The sequence below is a fragment of the Ambystoma mexicanum genome, chromosome 2p (assembly GCF_040938575.1).
Source record: "Ambystoma mexicanum isolate Mex_15411 chromosome 2p, UKY_AmexF1_1, whole genome shotgun sequence".
NCBI classification, from domain to species: Eukaryota; Metazoa; Chordata; class Amphibia; order Caudata; family Ambystomatidae; genus Ambystoma; species Ambystoma mexicanum.
In genome coordinates, this window is record NC_090923.1 from 1473261622 (window position 1) to 1473273983 (window position 12362).

Here is a 12362-nt window from a genome sequence, read left to right on the forward strand (position 1 = left end):
ACTGTAGATAGTTCATAGGACATACCTAACTCTGAAGAAAATTGCAAAGTTTAACAAGGCAACAGAACAGACCTGCCCGAAATGCGGATCTGGTGCACATGTTTTGGGCTTGTACGAAGATCCGGGAATATTGGGAGGAAATAGCGCAAGCCTAAGCCAAGGGAGGTATAATTTTAGACACAAGTACTCTGGGGGACTGTATGCGTGGCATTTTTGCGTAACCGGAACAGGCTAAACATGTTAGTAAGCTGAAAGACCTAGCATACATAAGATACATACGAAACGTATGATAGCAATGGGGTGGAAATCACATAAGCGCCCTGGGTGCGACTATTGTGGAACGACCTACAAAAATGGATGCTGGCAGAAACCTCAGTATGGCAGGAAGCAGCCCGCCGAGGCCAAGGAGAACAAAACACAGTCCTTGACTCCTGGAGGCACACGGTGCAGGAGTTGATGGCTTCAGCATATAGTGGTACCTGTATAGAAATAAGTGTCCCGCACTATCAGTAGATTAAGGTGAACGCATATACCTAACGTTGATGTAAGATCCTCAAGAACCAAATAGATGACTTCAGCGACGCAGGCAAACCTGCCCTCTTACTACTTCTTGACCTATCCGCGGCCTTCGACCTGGTTGATCACAACACTCTCTGCCATCATCTCTCAACCGCAGGCAACTTCTCACCCAACGCCACAGCTTGGATCTTCTCCTTCCTTAGCGGGCGAGTAATGAAGGTTTTCTCAGACCAGGCCTGCACCCAACCACATCTAATCAAATGTGGAGTTCCTCAAGGGTCCTGCATTTCTCCCACATTGTACAACCTCTTCACAAGGTCCCTATTTATCTACCTAGACTCCATGGGCATCACGTACACCAATAACGCTGATGACAAGCAGATCCTCGTTCCTCTCTCGGGTGACTATGAAGCAGACCAAACAACCCTCAACACCATCTACGCCACCATCCAATCCTGGATGGCAGAAAACTGGCTCTGTTTGAACAGTGAAAAGACTGAACTCCTTATCATCGGCTCCCCGGGCACATTCAGAAAGTTGGGCTCTCAATACGACGCCTTTCTCATCGACAACACCCGCATTCCCACATCTCAGTCAGTCAAAACTCTGGGAATATACCTGGATTCAAACCTCACCATGACCAGACAGGTTAATGCAATATCATCAGCAGCTGCTTACCACTCAAAACTCATCATAGCCGTCAGACCGTTCCTAACACAACAAAACTCCCTCACCATCGCCAGAGCAATCATTGGATCTTGCCTCGACTATTGTAACGCGCTCCTTCTAGGCACATCAGTTAAGAACATCAGGAAACTACAAACAGTGCAAAACAATGCCCTCAGAGCAGCAACAGGCGTCTCCAGACGAGAGCATATCTCATCCACAAGGAAATCAGTCCACTGGCTTCCCGTTAAGGAACGTATCCTCTTTAAATCTTTGGCACTGACCCATAAATGCCTCCATGATACGGCACCACGGTACCTCTCTCAGAGATTCTCGGCGCCCCCCCTCGAACAGACCCACTCGTTCCAGTTACTCCAACCGCCTCGCCATCCCCAAAAGCCTCAAAGCCCGGGCAGGCGGCTCAAGCTTCCCGGTGCTAGGAGCCACCAACTGGAACCTACCCCCCACCCCCACAATCAGAAGCATCGAATCCCACACTGCCTTCAGAAAAGCAATCAAAACTAAACTGTTTGTATAACCTTACCTGGTATCTCACTGCTAGGCATTTGCTACCTGTAACCTTGGCATTGCATTTTTACCATTTGTACCTCACTGTAGACACTTGCTACATGTAACCCAGCAGTGCCGCCTACTTCTTGTAACTAAGTCACTTTCTTGAAACAGCGCCACGATGCCTCCGGGCTGCTAGGCGCTTTATAAATATAAATAAATAAATGTTAGAATAATGCATGTGGGATAGGCTGGGGAGAGGGAGGGAGGAGTTAAGGGGTGGAATATACATAGCTCTCAATTCACACGCTTTTGGCGGGTGTCACCCGCCTTGAAAACAGCTGACTCACCCGCCAAGCCTCCAGCACCCCCTATGTTTCAATGGGCCTCTCACCCGCCAAAACTAAAATCGGGTGTTTTCACCCGCCTTTGCAACACAAATGGTTGAGAGCTATGAATATACAGACTCATTCGACTGGACATTTTACGCAATGTATGTAAGAGTGTGTAAGTTACATATTGTTGCTAAAATAAATAAAAAAATGTTTAAAGAAATGCTATCAGTAAAATGTAGTTGTACTGTATTATCATACTTCATACAGTCAAGTGTAAAAAGTATGAATGAATCTATACACACACAAACACACACTACAATATTGTTACTATACTGTTTTGGAAAACATGTAAACAATACAATTGGACATTTTAGGCATTAGACAGTAACAGATTTTGTATGAAACTGTTCAGGGGACCACTACGGTGGTGAAAGAGTGCGGTATAAATATCCTTTAACATTAACATATTATAGAATATGATTTGTCGTCATACAGAAAAGGGACTAACATTGAAGCACTGCACATGACAGTGCACAAATGAAGTAGCTTTAAAAAAACAGACAGATTGCTTGCTGTAGCAAAGTGGTAGTTCAGTGGTTAAGGAAATCGGCAGGAGTTCGGGAACTCAGTTCGAGTACACGCAATGGATTTTCATATCAATTTTAAAACGATAGATCGAAGGATTGTTTTTTCTTTTATGACATTGTTTGGCATGTAGTGAGTGACATGCACATCTGAGTTTTTTTCTCAATTGTGAATTTATTTGGCATGGCATGTGACACGGCTGCCATGTTAGTAGTCATATGCAGTAGCAGTCACGTGTCATCTGCCATAGTCGGCTCTTACCCCTCCTGTCAATGTACGCGCATTCCCGGGGAGACGCACACTTGAGTAAAACCACACCCACTTGCCACGCTCACTAGAGAGACACTTCTCATCGGGCTGGCACAGAGCGACTCTGTCTGCAGGCTTTCGGTCCGGGCGACTCATTTGGCACTGGCACAACCTCCACAACGTTTTAGATGGTGAGGAAAGTTTTGGTGCTTAGACAGGCAAACTGGCAAACCTATTGTTATTGAGAAACACAACTTGTCGGGCATTTAGAAAATCAGAAAAAGAGGTGTTAATGTTCAACGTTTCAAAGGCTTTTGCGTTGCGCCATTTACAAAACAAATATTTTAATGCGGTACAGAATATGGCGGGGGTTTTTAATATCACGTTTTTTTGCAGCGCCTCGCGTACCTCTCAACACTTGAGTACCCAACTCCAGATGTTTTGACATGGTAGCCCGATAAGGTCAAATAGAATTTTTGCACATAACATGGCGGGCCGGGGTGCCGGTGTTATGTAATATGTGATACGCCATTCCTTTCTGGTATCCCACGGTCTTCGGCTGTGTTGGACCAGCCTTCTCATCGTTCCTGATTGGCTGCATTAAGCTAGAGCACCCCCTTTCCCTCCCTTCTCATTGCTGATTGGCTGCATTAAGCCTGTGCCGCTCCCTGCCCCCTTTCCCCAACCACCTCGTGAGTCTGAGCACCGGCCCCTCTTCCGAGCTGTCACAGACTAAAGCAGCAGATGACCGAGCTACCTCGTTGTATAGAAAAACACTGCATATTCTGGGAAAAGCGCACAATGATATACAGAAGCAGGATCATAGATGGTAACCATGCGAACCTTTTATTAACTGGGTGGCACTGTACACTTGACTGAGCACAAGCGCAGGAGGGGCTTAAGTCACAACATTCCATGCCAGGAGTATAAAATAAAAGAGAGGCAAACCCAACAAGACACACAATACATTATGTTAGGGAGAATTCTCTTATAAGGTTAATTTCCCAAACCTAGTGAGTCCCCCCAGCAGCTTTGCTGGATTTTTTGGGTTTGTTTTTTTTCTCCTGCTAAGAGTGAGACTCTTTTCCTCCCACTCTTAGGCATGATTTGAGGTATGTCTATGACTTTTTGTGTGCTTATGGGGTCTTTTACTCCCTAGGGTATCATCTGTTTTTTGTGTATGTGTTACACAGTGTAAAGATACAGGTGGGGGATGTATGTACTTCTGCTCTCTATATGGTAGAGGAGAGGCACAGAGGACCCCAGCCAAGATTCTCTATAAGGTAGCAATGGACGAGCAATCAAGGCCTAGCTTCTCAGGAGGTGATGCAGGATGGTTCTTAAGTACAGTGTAGTCCCCGAACCCCCACAAAGGAATGTCCACACACTGTATTACTGAAAACACAGTCTTTATATAATTAATATTCAAAGGTATGTACACGATCACAATAACACACTTTGTACTCGGAAATCAACAATGGTAAATATATGCAATTCTAAAGTGGTACCACCAATATTATCAGATCTCATTAAAGTGCATCAACTATACTGTTAGAATGTCACACAGATCAATAACAAGGACACCAGCAATAGAGATAGGGAAGAACGCAAGATGGTTGAAACAATAGGCAGATTTCTGGCCCCTACCACTAGACACAGTTCTGTGTGGAGATCCCCCCACCTGTGCAACCTGTAAAATAAAGATATATAGCACAAGCCCAGTCCATATATTGCTCAATAGTCTTGTTCTCTCCTATAATGTTTTTACCACCCCCCCCATGTACCTGGTGGAGTAGAGTTCTTTGAAGAAGCGTCGACGGATCCTTCTTGAGTGACTCCCTTTAAAGCAGGAGCCACGGATCGTCGAGAGGCGTCGAAGAAGGTGAACTTGGCGTCGACGGCGTCGATGAGAAGTTCGAGGGTGCCAAGACCACGACGTCGATCCAGGCGGTGCTTGTCAGCGACGACCTGCAAGGATGAGGTGTGCGGGGCACCTCGACGATTGTTTGTTCATAACCGGAAAGAGTTTCAGAAGAACTGTGGCCCAGCAAGGGCGTTGAGTCGTCGAAGTCTTTGTGGCCTTCAGGTGGCGGGAAACCCACCGGCGGATTCTCCTCAGCGCGTTGGTCGTCCTCGACTTTCTCCGGCGGGACAAAGCGGTCGATGTTGCAGACAAGGGAGTCCTTCGTTTCAAATGTTCTTAGGCAAAGGAGCGGGCGGCTCCGGTCGTCAGCGGCACAGCGTCAAGCGGTCCCTACGGCTGGGCAACACAACTTCGACAGGCCTCCAGCGGTTACACAAACCTGCAAACCCTGGTCGACGGCAGTAGACTTCGGCAGCGGCAAAGTCCGAGTGCTTTGCTTCGTTCTCCTCGGCAGTCTCGGGTCGGCAGCCTTTCGGGGTTCTGACTTCCAGGGAGCTTCGGCAAAGGTTAGCGGCCCTCGATGGTCCCTCGGAGCAGGGGGAGAGAGCGCCTTACCAGGTCCTCTCTCGGATCAGTCTTCGACGAATTCGGCAGCTTTCAGATCAGGTCGAAGCAAATGCAACAGCAAGTCTTCTTCTTCCAGCTGGGCGTCGAGGATCAGCAGTTCCAGTTACTCTTCAAGTGTAGACACAGCTTCTGAACAATTTCCAGTGATGAGAGGTCCCCTATCCTGTCTCTCATCCACACTGCTGGGTCACGCGCAGCAGCCAATCATACAGAAGGGCATTCATGCAGTCAGTCAGCCAATCAGGCACACAGTGCATTCAGGCCATCCTCCTCCCTCTCAGACACTCATAACAAGGAATGTGGATTGGGACAAGTACCCAGCCATTCAACACTACACACTGCATTCAGGCCAGTTTCGGGCAGGGCTGTCTCAGTCTTTGTCTCTCATACCAGAAACCAGACAGCCACAACAAGAAGTGCATATTTATTCACACACTCCATTCACCCAGGTCCCACCCACAGGGTGTACCCACAACATACAATCACTGGGAAGGCTCCAGCCAGTCTGGACTGGACTTCACAACAACACCGGTGTCCAGTCAATTGGTCGACAGACAAATGGTCGACACAATTTGGTCGAATTGCCATTTGGTCGACTGGTCAAAGGGTCGACATTCATTCCTTTTGGTTGAAATTGAGACAAGTATTCTTTTTTTGAAATAAACATTTCTTTATTTTAATTGTTTTGAAATAAACTTTTCTTTATTTAGGTATTGTTTATTTAGGTGATGTATTGTTTTTAATGTATTTGTCTATCAATTAAAACTTCTTATATTACTAAATAAATATTCTTTAAATAATATATTAAAACTTAATAAATAATTAAATTTAACAAACTGATTTTGTACATTGAAAAAAGTTTGTTGTACTGTATTTTGTTTTTCAACACTAGATGGTGTTATTGCACCATTTTTAAAATGTATAGTAACGTTAAATTGTTAAAAGTTTGAAACGTATGACGTGTTATGTGTTGTACATTGACGTGGACGCCATTTTTGAAGTTCCGTTTTTGCGTTCCGGATGCCTCTCGCTCGCGCTCCCCTTTTTCCGTGGATTTTTAAATGATTTTTTTCCTTCATGGATTTTTGGATGCATTTTATCGTGGATTTCTCCTGCGTGGATGCTCTTGGACTTTTGGGTGCATTTTATCCTGGATTTCGCCTGCGTCGATGCTCCGGAGCGAGTTTTGGATCGTTTTTCTTTGGATTATTTGTTCATGGATTTTGGTTTTTCGCTACTACGGATGGCTGGATGGCTTTTTTTAAAGGGTGGATTACTGTTTTTCCTGGATGGATTTTACTTTCTTGGACCTTTTTTTTGGCTTGGTGTACAATGTTTTTTGGGATTTGGGTTTTCTCTACCATGGATGGATTTTGGATGGAGCTGGCGTTTTTTTCTGGTGAGTTTTTTTTAAAATTTGTTATCAACATTTCAAATTGTAGGCTACCGTTTCTACAAATTGTAATGGTTCTGTGTTTTCAAAATTTTCGACAATGCTTGCAATTCTTTCTTCATAGTCTCTGTATTTTTTTTTGGTTGTTGGTCGGTTCTCCAGTGATAGTGTTTGGGATAGTTTTATTTCTTGTTTATTTTGTTCACTTTTGAGACTTTTGATAAAGTGCCATAGTGTTGGGTCGTTAGAGTTGAATTCTTTATTTATTTTGCTGTGCCAACCTTCTTGCACATTGTTTGTTCTCGGCCAGTTCTTTTTCACTGATTTATAGCAATTCCATATTTCAACCTCATTTTTTTCACTTTCGTCTTGTTCCATGTCTTGTAAGTTGCCCTATCCACGTGTTTTCCATATAGTCCATTAAATTACACAATTGTTCCTCATGATTGGTGTAGTAATCAGACGCAATCAAAGCGTCACAATATTTAATAACCATGTCCTCTTTCACAAATGCCAAAGCGTATAATCTCTATCTGGTGTTGAAATTCGGTGTCCTCTATGTACATTGTCCGTAATCCTAATTTTTTAATTTGTTTCCATATTGATTGACTAAAATGAAAAAAACATCCCTGAATATGAGTTTCTGTATACATTTTTGAAAATGCTTTTATTTGTCCCTGTTCAAAGTCCATGATTATTGTTTCTGATATTTTTTCCGGCAATGATTTGTGTATTAATTTGTATATACAGCTGGACATTTCTTCTGACTTTCTTGGCATTAAAACGAAAACTAGAGGTATCACTGTTGCATTTATTGTGCCATGTATGCTATAAAACTGTAGAAAAGGTGTAGGACAGGTTTTAAATGTTGCGTCTCCATGCCAAGTTTTAGAATTTCCCAAGTGTGTTATATTTTGAAAAGTAGTAAAAATTAACATTTTCTCACTCTTTATTTCTAATGATTTCCATAGAAATTGCTCTCCTTTTTCTGTTTTTTGTAATACTTCTGGTATAATCATGTTTAAATAATTTTGTGGTGCCATGGGTAAGTTTTCCTTTTGTTGTTTTTGCCTATTTATATTCCGTTGTTTTTGTATTCGGCATTTGCGCCGTTATATGTATTGGTAAACTTTCATATGCTTTGGCTACTAGCGAAGTTGATGCTTCATTTTTATTTATTTCCACATTTTCTTTCAACTCGTTAAGTGCTTTCTTTATCAAAACTGTCGTAGTGTCCGGCATATGGTTATGATCGCAAGTTAAACGTATGTTTTCTCCCTCCGTTATTGCTCTGCCGTTGCAGGCATTTTTTTTGTACTCCTTACACTTCCAATAGCTCTTTTCTTGTCGTGTGCATTCCTTGTTGTATATATATCCTTCATACGTTAATTGCGCTGCGTCTCTTTGCGATTTAATGAATTCAATTTTTTTCTAATCGATACGTATCTGAAATAGCACATTTTTAAAAATGAATCCACCCATTCGGTTATTATTTTTGGTAAATGAGTGTGCAGTTAAAGTTTTTTTTTCACTGAAATTATAATATGAAATTTCTAAATGGTTAAAAACGATCGAATCGTACTTTTGTTTCTGAGATAATTCGCATTTCTATAAAAAGATTTTTTTAAAAAAGATTGGAGGGTTGGGGGAGGAACCCCCCCCATTTCTAATATAAAACTGTGTGAACCACTCTTTCATTTGCTTATTTAGTGTTTTTCACTCACCTTTTTTTCAGTCACGTATACTCTTTTCACTTGCGTGTTTTGATCAGCTGCTCTCTCTGTCACTTTCCTGACGAATTGACAGTTTGTTTCTAACCGTCAGCTGTGATCATTGGTCTAATAGAAGGTGCTTTACTCTTTATTTAATGTCATCTCCTGCGACCTTTTTTTAATTCATGGTCATTTCAATTCGATTCCATTTCCTTTCGATCAAATGACCCGTGTATATTATGTATGTGTTTGTCGATCAATTGTCTTTCGATCTTTGTGTTTTGATCAAATCACCTGTTTACGTTTTCTTTATGGGTTGTCGACCATTTGTTTTTCGACTATTTGGTTTCGATCAATTTGTTTGTCGATCTTTTTTTTTGGCCATTTGACCTATAACAAACAACACCATATATGGAACTTCCCCCCAACAGCCAGTCAGGGGGAAGGGACACAGTCAGGGCTTCCCAGGACTTTAGGAAAACAAGGTAACAGGCAATAGAAAGCAAGAGGCCACAGGGGCCATCTTGTTTTCTATCAGGAATCAACTGATCCCAGTGGCAGGGCCTGGGTATCCCAAAATGGAGGATACTCAGAGCACCTGTCAAATTCAGCATGGAGCTGCCACCAGCCCATACCCTGCTCTGCGGGCCACCCACAGGTGCCCAAAAACATACACTAGGGGCACAGGGTTGTACCCCCCCACCCATGGGTGCCGTAAAGGTATCCCATGGGTCTGTTCAACAAACCAAAAGAGAGGGTGAGCTGCACCGCCAGGAGTCCCACATGAACTCCTCTGTGGAAAACACGACAGAACCCATGATAAAAAGGCAGTAAAGGACAAGGATACGGAGGCCCTGTCCCTCCGATGCATTTACAGCATCACACACAGCACCCTCAGTGCAGTAACACAGGGGTGTCATAGTGACCCCCAAACATAGACTCCATACCCTGGGACTGACTACTGTCTCCCAGGGCATGTAAAGTCACCATTGACTTTACTAGTCCAGTATTGTGAACAGAACCAGTACAAACCATCATATTGTGGAAGTACTGGAAGGGGTTAATTTGATTGCCCCTGGGTCTGTTTCCAATGGGACACTTTCCAGTCCCCCCTTGTCGAGTTTCTGGCTGGTGGCAGTAGTTACCACGCAAAATATTCCACCAGAATATTTCCTATGGGATTTTCACATTGATTTTAAACGCACCACTTTTTGGTGCAATGTTAAAGATACTGCCGGTTTATTTATTTAATATTAAATCAACGGTTGGGTCTTTTTGCCAGAACTCTTTTCTAAAATGGCGTTCGTGTCCGTCTCTGTAACTCCAACCAAGGTCGGGCCCTTTGTTCCACTTTTTGGCGGGCTTCTCCACAGAAGCCCTCCAACTGGTGCCACTCTGTCTGGGTTCCACATGTATGGGTGGGGGAATTGGCACCCTGGACTGTGTTGCCTTAGAAACTCAAGTCGCACTCTGTTCTGATTGGGCCAGTGGTGAGCCGCCCGGCTCACCACTTAGCATGTTTGAGTGACAGCTAGGCTGTTGAATGGGGGTTTTTCTGCATAAAAGCAGGGCTTTTGGGACTGGAACTTCAGAAGTCGCCACAGGACCTAAGAAATCCGAAGAGGGAAGAAGCTGAGCCATCTGCAACAACGACACCACCGGCGGAGCCCTGCTGCAACGACTTCACCACTTTCCCGCCGACAAGAGGAGATCTTCTGCTGGAAGAGTCTTCTTCCTCTGAGCTGGTAGGGATCAACCAGTTCGCCATTTCGCCTTCCAAGACGTCTCTTGGTCGAATCGCCTGTGCCAAGCACCCCGGCGACCGGATAGCCAAGTTTCACCACTGTGACCGCGAATACTAGGAACGCACCATTTCAGCGACAAACTCCGCGGCTGGTTTCTTCCCTGGGCAGTGCAACGACTCCAAGTTTCCTCCTCAACGAGATCCTCTCTTCCTCTGGTCGAAACCACGAACTGCACCCACTGCGAGGAACAACTGCCACCGCTGGAGCTTCCTCACTCTTTAAGGTACTGTGTTCGACCTGGCCTCCCTTTCTTCGGTTTGCCCAAGGTGACCCTTAAATCCTTGGCTTTCCAACTGGGTTGGCCCCCAGACCTTCTAACTTTGTCTTTTGAACCACCCCAACCGCTTTTGAATATTTCTACAAAGACTTGAATGCATTGCTAAACCGTGTGATCTTGGGCACATTTCACCTTACTCCATTCAAAGTGGGCCTGTCCTATGAACTTTGGCTCTACAGTATACCCTGCCTTCAGTAACTTGATTTTGTCTCTTAAAAGTGTTGGGAACTGTTTTATTTTTATGACCTGCCTTTTTCTCTCCCTTTAACCTAATTATTGGAGTGCCATCTAAGTTACGCCCTCACCTCTGTTTTGACAAAAAGTGGTGTTTTAACTTAGACTTGTCTAGTAATTGCTAAGGGAGGTGTAAATACTTTTCTGATTGTGTTGGAACTTGCTTTTGATTAGTAGTGCGAGTGTATTTTCTAAAGTGTGTGTTAAATAAATAATTATATACTTTTGATACAAAGCTCTGGTCAGTGTTTGCTTGTTCTACTTTGTTTTTGGCCCTATTGTGTATCCTCTCTATACTGCCTAACTCTTCTTGAGAGAAGTCTGACTGCTCAGCCACAGCTACCAGGTAAATCTGGGTGGTACAGACTGCTACCAATTGGGTTTACAGCTTACTCCTGTAGTTTTAATCGTTTTGCAGTGTTCCCTAAGGGAACTGCACAGGATTCTGCCTAACACTGGTGTACAGCGGTGGGATTTGTATTGAGGATACATTGTAGAGTGCTTCTAATACTTTAGTGCAACTAACCACAAAGCTTAGCACTAGAAAACGTTTATTTTTCTAACATGGAAACTTACAGCCAGGAGTCCCTTTCTGCAAAAACTGCTGATTGTTTAAAAGTCCTTTGTAGACATAAGGATCTTCCTGTAAAAGGCAAGAAAATGGGATTGTTAGAAAACCAAAGTCTGGGTAGTGGTTCAGAAGAGCCTACCTTCCCAGCAAATGTAACCAACAGTAATGGAGTTAACATGGATCAAAGTTTTGATAGTAATGTTATAGAGTTGGAAGAGGAAGGTGAGGCCAATGTAACTGTGCCCACTGGCCCTCTGCCCGCACTAGCACCTCAAGCTGTGTCTACTGGACCTTTGTCAGGTCCCACATTAAGCCCTGCATTCATTGAACTAGAAAAAATGAGACTTGAATTAGGGTTCAAAAGAATTAGTGCCCAATCTGAACAAAAGCACCAAGAACTAAGGCTCAGAGAAATGGAGCTCAAACATGAGCTAGAGATGAAGAAACGGTCTGTGGAAAATGCTTCTCTCCCCGGATCCTCTAGGAGTTCCAGTCCCAAAAGACCCTGGATGCCTAAAGAGATTGTGGATATGTATGAACCTAAATTGGATGTGTTGGGTAAGTTGAATTGGTTGGCTATGTTTGAGTATAATCATGGGCTCCAGGACATCACAGGGAATCAGTTGCTTCCTTGGTTGTTCTCTAGGCTCCCCCCAGTTGCATCTGATGTGGTAATGGAGTTGGGGGAGGTGGATAGGATGGACTATGAATGTGTGAAGCTAGCTTTAATAGCTAGATTTGGGAAGACCCCTTCCCAGTACCTTAAGAGGTTTAGGACCCTCAAAAAGCATGATGGTACCCCTTGGGCTACCTGGGTGAATGAAAGTTAGAAGAACTTAGAGGGATGGATTAAGGGTTACAGAGTGAACACTTATGAGGGAATGAGAAATCTTGTTATGTTGGAGTCAATTTATGATGCCTGCTCTCCTGAGCTCAGACAGCACTTGGCTGATTCAAAGGAAATATATCCTAGGAAGCTAGCTAAGGCTGCTGACTTGTGGGTTGCCAACAGGGC

The 12362-nt window shown here is 43.8% G+C and overlaps 1 protein-coding gene across 4 annotated transcripts in view; it reads left to right on the top strand.

Moving 5' to 3' along the window:
• The first annotated feature begins 2916 nt into the window (after positions 1-2916).
• LOC138567641 (zinc finger protein 182-like) overlaps positions 2917-12362 on the top strand; it is a 218580-nt gene continuing 209134 nt past the window's right edge. For 2 of the 4 annotated variants that reach the window (XM_069646101.1, XM_069646103.1), the window contains exon 1: positions 2927-3055. The gene's annotated coding sequence lies outside the window, so the exon portion shown is untranslated. Of the gene's footprint in view, positions 3056-12362 lie in introns of all 4 variants that reach the window. The other 2 variants (XM_069646099.1, XM_069646100.1) reach the window with 2 other exon arrangements.